Genomic DNA, 9,038 nt, shown 5'->3' on the forward strand with positions numbered 1-9,038 from the left:
AATACCATCTGCTGACATGCATGACCAAATCATAACACTAACTGGGTTCTTCACAGTTGCTTGAATGCAGTCAGGATGTAGCTCATCTCCTATTCTACGTCTTACATATATTCACCCATCACTACCGAATAACGGTATCTTAGTTTCATCGCTCCATATAATTTGTGACCACTGATCATCTGTCCAATTAATGTGTTCCTTTGCCCACTGTAGTCTTTTTTTCGTTGCTGAAAATTAATATAAGGCTTTTTTCGTGGAATTCTACCTCTCAGACCAACATGTGCTAATCTTCTCCTGATTGTTCTTGAACTGACAGAAAGACCAGCATAATTCAGATCACTTCTGATGGCCGCTGATGACATTTTTCTATCTTGGAAACATAGTCTTTTTATTCCTGTGTCATCAATAGATGTGGTGCACCTTTTTCGGCCTTTTTCTTCTTTGTTTTTTATTGAATTTGTCTCCTGATATCGTAAACAAAACGTTCGGACTCCAGATGTAGTCACTGAACCACACACCTGTCTTGCAATTTCAGCATAAGAAAGGCCACTTTCTCGTAACACAATAATATTACATCTCTTTCTAGGTGTTCAATCTACTCTTTTATTTGATGTCATTGCTTCTTGACTAAATATTAAAAATTTTTACAAAAATTCCTACTTGTAATTGCAGTGTATAAGAAACAGGTCCTTCTTCTACAGAACAAAGCAAAATAATGAATTGTTTCAAGTGTAAACATGATGTCAGCTTCTACTGGCAGTTACTAACATTTGATTGGTTCTCAGAGCAAGAACGAGGATTGGCCAGGAAAGCTAGACATTACAAACCACTTCATAACTGTGTTTTTTATTTATATTAAAGTACATATAACTTTTTTTGTGTTGCAAATAATTGAATTTTGTGTTTTATATTGAATTCAGTAATAAATTCTCTTTAAAATGATATATACAAGTTTGCATTTTGCGAAACGTAACATTTTCTATAAGCATGCAAAGTTCAAAAACATAAAAATTTCCAAAAGTGTCCACAATTTTGGCCACCACTGTAAATATAACACAGGGCGATAATATTTGGTGGTAAAAATTTCAAAAGAGATTCACCGTTTATAGTTAATCGACGCAAAATGCTGAATTGAAATTAATAGCCCTTCTGAGCTAACGCTCCTTTGGGCTAATAATAAAACAAATTCCAAATTCAGGCTTCCATTTGCCCATATTCGGGTGGAGAGGTATGTTATTCAAAATCGGATGACTCTTGGTATCGTTGTTTCATCACAATGCGAGAAACATCCATATAGTTATGCAGATTCTTCATTATTTAATTTCTTTAAATATAATATAGGGCAATAATGTTTGGTGGCAACAATTTGAAGAGTGAAATGCCAAAACGAAATTAATAGCCCTTGTGGGTTAACGCCCTTTGGGCTAAAAAATGGTAAAGCTTTCAAAAATGAATTTGTGTCGTCTCTCTGAAAATGCTATTCAATCTTTTTTAGCTTTTGTGGAAGTTCATTTCTGTGAAACGATAATAATCAATCAGTATTTAATAAAAAAAAATTCGTGTGAGTTGTGTATTAAAGAATGTTCAAGAAAACACCTGGTAAAACATATCATACTTTTGTCGTCACGCATCTTTCATCAGGAAGTGAATTTTCACTGCCACGGGTGTGCTTCTTCCATTTTATACGAGCTTCTTTAATCCGAGCAAACGGTTTAGAAGAACTTGTTTTTAATGTTCCCCGCGTTCTTCCGCATTCGCATCTTGAATACAGTTTTGTGGGTGTTCTTGAAGGTTGTAAGTCAAGTATATATAGTTTTTCTGATCTGGGGGGGAGGAACAAAAAGAATCGTAATGTTGAACCATAATCGTCTGTGGCTTACCGAACATTGACTTGGTATCTAGAACCGGTTACTGCTTTGACATAACGAGATTAATGCGTCGTCATGCGCGAAGAACAATGCAAGAATTGATTTTTAACTATTTTTTGACGTTAGAAGCGTTTTTAAACAGGTGGTTCTGACACTGCTTCACGCATCAGACGTGACATTTTGGCAGAAGTGTTGTCATCCAGATAACGCAAGATTTTTATGGTTTTCTCTAACTTTATTATTCCCAACCGTTTTCCTTTCGCATACCCCTTAATGAAGCTTAATTTATAATTAAGCGTCATAATTTATAATTGAAAAGAATTAACTATCAATTTACAATTGAAATGGATATATAAATGGCAATGGGTGAAGTCAGAAAAGTATGAGTTTTTCATTTTCACAGAATGTCAGTTTTTAAGCTGTTTTAAAGGAATTTTTTTTGTTGATAATGTTGTGTGCGTACGGTTTCCTGATAGATTGAATGCACAATCTGATAAAAAGTTAATAAAATTTATTCTTATCACAAGAAATAAAACAGAAGGCTGAATTGTTTCGCTCACAGATATTCGTACAATATCACACAGTAGTTACATTTTAAACTACTAAAACGTTAAATAGAACACAGTTCAACGCGCAGAGAAAGCTAATCCGATTTCAGAATTACAGCAGCTAAGTAAACGACAACAACTTTGTAAACAACGGAAGTGAGATGTTTTTCTCCGGCTTTTTAAAGCTTTTTAATCGTGCACTAAAACATTCTGGTCTTTTTTTATTTTCGCGAGGTTTCTCGAAGCAAAAGAGTAGAATTGCAGTTATGGCTAACACAAAATTGCATTTACTCAATTTAAATCTAAATTACGAGATATCTGTTCATTAAATTCGCGTGCTCCTGTTTTTTACTTTTAGGCTTAGCTTTCTCTTAAAACTCGTCACGCGCTGCTTTGCACGAGGAAATAAAGCAATTGTAATTACAGTTCTACTAAAAATATCTAACTGATCATGATGATACAAATATCATGATCATGATAATACAAAATCCATAACAATAACATCTAAATTCCCACTGTCCTTCTGAATTCGTTTGGGCAAGTAATATTTGAACGAGCCGCCCAACCGATATAGTGGTTAGCGTCGTTGACTGTCGTGCCGAAGGGTCCGGGTTCGAATCCCGGAAAAGGGATGCATATTTGTAAATGTATAGTGTCCGTGCGGTATGGGGGCACTATGCGGGGAGCCGAAAGTCCTCTCTAAAGGTTGGTGGTAGGGAAGACGGGTGGTAGGCTCTCGACCCGTTCCCCGGAGTGCTCTCCATAAAATTGGGGCGGAACTAAGCTAAATTACGCTGCCACTTGCAAGGTGCTCAAGGCTGTTGCCAACGACAGGCGTAAACTTTCGCTCCTTACCATGAAGATGACCTTCTAAGTTTATTCTTATACTCTCTCTTTAGCTTTCTTATACACTCTCTTTAGCTTAGTCTGTAATCTGAAGCTAATTTTTCTGTCAAAAATTTCTAAAATCGCTCGAATATTTCGGTCCCATTTTTCTTTCAATTCGTGATTCCCGAGAAATAAACTTTTTGAGCGTATTGAAAATAGAATCAGTTTTGCCAGTTATGAAACTGTTCGGTCATCCTAAAGAAAAAATATCCGATAGTTACGAAAGTCCTCGAAACTATTTATCATTGTGAATTTTCCAGCTCATTTGAAACTGATAGTCTTGAAACTGATCATGATGAACGATGGAGAAATAACTTGCTTGGCGCAGACGATAAATCGAAACTATTTGCTATATGTATTTTTTACCTTATGCAACGTAGCGGCTGCTACATCATAAACGTTACTTTTTCGTTATTTACTTTTTAAAGACATTCTTTTTTTTTTTAAACGTCATTCTACGACTATTTTCGTTTCTACTGTTGCCACTCACAGACTATATTAAGTTGTACAAAAGAAAGGATTATATATGATTTTTAGAGATTATAGATCTACTTCTTATTTATTATCCCTTTTTATATACACAACACTTTGTAGAGACATTGTTATTATTTTGGAAGCAAGAGAGATTGAAAAATGAGCAACCCCTTCGCCGGAAATCGAACCACGGACCTCTGGAATACGCGCCCAGCCTGCAGACCACTAGACCGCGAGGGCACGCTAAAAAGACGGGAGAAATACCTTTACTATTCGCGAGTTTAAAAAGAACACGAGTTTAAAACAAAGGTCTGAAATCAAACTGGTTTCCTCATCAAAATTTAAAGAAATTTACTAAATGCTGAAAACACAGAAACCCTACACGATACGGTTAACAAGGAACATGACAAGGAAAGAATTGGCAGGACATGATGCATAAAGAATCGAGTAACATGACAAGTATCGGCGGGACAACTTTCGAATTATTACATTGCATTACCTGCAGATTTTTACATTTCGGAAAGCAGTATTCAGATCGGAATCAGTCAAAATTATTTTCTTTGTAAATTTAAATTTTCTGATTTTTTTTTTTTTAATTTTCAATTTTTAAGGTATATTCTAATTTTATAACAATTATTTTAAATTTATACGACTTTCCTATCTCTTCTAGCTTTAGCTTACAATTCTTTACGAGAAGGGATTTTCAGAATCGCCTTAAATGCAAATGAGAAGAAGAGTAAGTATTTAAGAGAAAGTTCCACTGATTTCGAGAGAAAGAGTTAAGTTCCTATCACATATGCTTCCGCTACCGGGAACTAGACGTCGAAAGGGACATTTTTCGGAACCCGCCCATTTCCGCGAAACGTACATACTTAGCTAGGTTACCATCTTCACCATTTGATACTAAACAGACTTGAACGCAAAACAGTAATCGATTATTGCTCCAATTGGGATCACGTGATCCTTCAGAAGCAGAACTTTCTCTGATTGGTTGATCTCTACCCGGGACATAGCTGCAGACGAAACATTTTTGGTGTAGTTTCAAAATATCCCGCGTAGCCGGGACATCGTTTCCGTAGCTAGGCGGCAATTCGCTTCCACCGGAGCTTTTTTTTCTAGGAATCCTCCCGTTCAAACCAATGCTAGCAGATTCTTGTTTCTCAGAAAAGTCCCGTCTAGCGGGAACCCTCGCTAGACGTGATAACCCCTTTAGAAACCCTGAATAACGCGCGTTTGCCTATTGGGCTACACCTCTCTAAGCTGTTGCTACGCTCGACCGTATTACGTGCCTTTGCTAGCTTCGCTAGCTAATTTAATTTTACGGGCCAGCTAGTTGAGAACTGCGTTAGCTTCGGCTAAATCTCTTTAGTTAGTCATTAGTTAGTCCTTATTTCTAAAAGGATGACATTTTTGAGTTAAAGCCTAAGTGGAGGCTTTGTTGTACACCCTGAGAAAGGGGCCAACTGTGAAACTTTATTTTGAGCAATAAAGGGTAATTAACCCTTCGTTCACGTTTCTGTTCTTGGACTTAAGCAATTAGTCGCTTAGTAAGTTCATTAGGTTCCTCAACACTTAGTTAATATAGATAAAAGTGAAGATCCCTACAAGTTTAGAAGTCAAACAACAAATATCAGCGTTATATTTGCAAATTTCAATCAAAGTAACTCTGATTTTTGTTGTTTGACTTCTAAATTAATTTTTGTTCGGCGTGTTATTTTAACCTAAATTTTAATTTTTATCAGCATTTATTATAACACACTTTTTTTTTTATTTTACTCCGGTATTGATAATTTTTTTCACATACCCCTGTACCACAGGCTGACATCCGTTGCCTGAAAGTAACGAATTGATTCACTTAAGAACAATACGGTTTTTAATATTTTTATGCTGCTAATTTTCAGCAACGCTCTTAATAGAATAATATAATTTAGCTTATGCTTATAAACAAGAGCTAACATTTCAATCATTAATCATTTTATACATTTCAATCATTAATGTTGTAGGGTTTATATTTATTTTAACTAACATTTATTTCAAGTTTAAACTATCTTTCCTGTCAAGACTTACTTTCCCCTGGAATTGCCAATGCCAGAGTATGTAAATTGTAGTAGAACGCGCAAGGATTCGAATTGTCAGCGGAAGTAATCTGAGTTAAATAGAAGGGAAACGAGTTCGAAAGTGTGCTTTCTTGCTTCACGAGCGTGGAGGTGGCTAGTTAGAAATTGAAGAACCACGCGTTTCGGCCTGTGTGCTTGCCTCGTCAAATTGTTAATCTTTCAACGTAATATTCAGAAGTTTGCTGAAATATCAGCGGTATCTTGGAACGCGGGGAGGTTAGTTACGTTTAGAGAGCCTCGTAGTTACTCACTTGTTACTATTCTTTTTTTTAGTTTCTTATTTTTATTTTGGGCCTACCAGCGGCCGAGCGGTAAAGTCGCTGAACACTGGTAGTTCGGTCCGAGGTTCGAATCCCGCGAACGGGCTGGCTGCATGGGTGTTTTCGTGGTTTTCCCCATGTGTAACGTGTATACGAGCCAGTTTCCCTTAGAAAGTCCTCCACGAAGGCATCCTTTCCCTTAGGCAGATAGCCCTTGAGGTTTTGCCATAATCACACACACACACACACTTATTTTACCGCCGGGTCGGCGTAGTTTGTGAGCGTCAAGAGCACGCATTTATAATTTCTAAAGTTGAATAAAAAGGGATTTAAACCCTTCTCAAGACTTTGTCTACTTTCCAGTTCTTAGCAGTCACCACTACTACTATTGTTGCGTGCAGGTTGGAAGCGCGCAACATTACAATGTAATTAGTCATGATGTCCTTTACAATCCATATTTTAGCTTTATGCTGAATATTTATTTGTTTTGTTAAATACTATTTCGAGTTGTAGGGTATTAGGAATACTAATTCCGTGTTCTTTTGTGATGTAATTATTTTTACAATAAAAGAAAACGAAATATAAACATGGAAACAGAAAGGTGCATGTTTAAAATACAAATCTTATTAAAAAAATGTTACAATGTAACTAATATTATATCTTATTAATATTACAATATGATAAGATATTGCCCTGACGGTATAGTAGTTAGGGGAGCCTACTAAGGTACGCAAGAGCCGTCGTTCGAATCCCGGAGAAGACGTGGATGTCTGTAAATGTATAGTGCGCTTGCGGCATGGGGACACTCTAAAAATGCGGCGAGCTGAAAGTTCTCTCATGTGGTTTGGTGGAAAGGGACAGGGGTGGAAGCCTCCTGAACCACTTCCCGGGGTGCTCTCCCTGAACATTGCGGGGGGGGAGTCCAACCTCTCTTTGGAGTAGGTTCTGGACACCATTCTTCCATGTAATAAGGACACGACAACAACAATATAACAAGATTATTAATACTATGTTTATTGTTTTAATTGTGGCTTCTATAAATTGATATCATTGTTATTTATTATTACTGAAATACACTACTCGTCGTTAATACTGCAGCACCATGAGGGAAAGCAAATACAAAAAAGATATTTACTGTACGTACAGTATGGCATGAAGACGAAACGATTAAACTTATAAGCAGTTTGGGGGTTTACGGGGTGCGAAATGAGTAGAAACAGCTGCTACCCCTAGCAGCTAAAACGGCCTTTACCGACACCCCCGAGAATTTCCATTTTAAATCAGTTTTATAATTCGTTTGGCGAAAAAGAGTCCTTTATTCTGTCCTTGCGTAGAGATGGTGATCAAAATAGATATTTTGGTTGAAATATGATACCCAGAATTTTTCGTGATAGTAATACTTTCTTTACTTCGTACAAGGAAGTAAAAATAACAAAAAACTGGTTCACTATCATTCTAAAAAATAAATATTTACAACAGCGTAATAGGAATTTAGCCATTAATAAAATAATGAGATATGGCAACATCGCCCTGCAGACGATCAACATTGAAACGTGATGGAATTATTCCAGTTGTAATGAACTTGTTTTGTTGAGGAAGTCACACGTGAAAAGTTCATAAGTCATTAAGTAAAAAAAGTGCAATTCTGCCCAGCGGTGAAGCTTTTAGCGAAACCATCTCATTTGAAAAAATGTGCATTTGATACAAGCCACACCCTTGATAATTATCTCCTCTGCATTTATTGCTCATTCGTAGTTAATACGCCTATTTTTTCAAACATTAAAATGATTCTTTTCCTCAGTAATGAAACGAGGATTGAAGAAAAATAATTCTAAATATGCTATTAAGATTGATGATGAGAAAGATTCGGATACCACGATCGAGAGTTTAAATAAGCTTGTGTTGACAAATTTCTAGGCAATTTTTCTTTGAGTACATGTCGAAAACAAGTACCTTTGCCATTTCATCATATTGCAATTGGGTTATTAAATTTAGGTTTGTAGTCTATATGCTTTGCCGAGAAACGTTAAAAGTATCTTAAAATTAAAGTTATATTGGATTGTTCGGAAAGTACGAGTAATTTCGTTTTTTCCCCAGCAAAATATTTTTATAATTTTCAATTTCTTATTAGTGCAAAGGCGAAATTTGCCCCTAAGGACTATTAATTTCGTTCTGGCATTTTACGTCCATTCACTAAAAGCGTTGTTTCACTTTTCATAATGTTGCCACTCAATATATTATATTTAAAATTGCCCTGTATTATATTTAAAGAAATTAAATAGTGAAGAATCTGCATAAATGTATACTTGTTTCTCTCAATGTTATAAAACTATGGTACTTAGAGCCATCAAAATTTGAATAACGTACATCTCCACCCAAATATGGGCATCTGAAAGCCCGAATTTGGAATATGTTTTATTATCTATTTCATATTTTGTAACATTTTAACGAATTTTTATTAAGTAACTCAACGATTTAAAAGCGAGCCATGCCAACACTGTACAGGGAAAAAAAAAAAAAAAAAAAAAAACTCGCGCGAGACTGTGTATCTAAAATTCTAAAGCAACGCTCATTTTAAAATTATTTTGCGATATTGCAGTTGAAATGAATTTTGTGGTTTAAGTGCGAAGAACATGATCTCTACATATAATAAAAGAAAGAGTCTGTCTCTGTGTGTTTGTGTGTGTCTTTCGTTCGCGCTGCGCGTAAACTAATAGACCCACGGTTACGAAATTTGGTACGTAGGTGCATCTAGACAAGAGCCAGTGCACCTCGAAGCGACTTTTTCGAAATTCGATTTCGAATTTTTTTTTATTTTATGTTTTGTGACGAAATCGTGTCATTTTGAAACATAATGGGCTATAGGAAAGCGAGATTTTACTC

The sequence above is a fragment of the Stegodyphus dumicola genome, chromosome 5 (assembly GCF_044657685.1).
Source record: "Stegodyphus dumicola isolate Sdum_Otavi_A_Nest chromosome 5, ASM4465768v1".
NCBI classification, from domain to species: Eukaryota; Metazoa; Arthropoda; class Arachnida; order Araneae; family Eresidae; genus Stegodyphus; species Stegodyphus dumicola.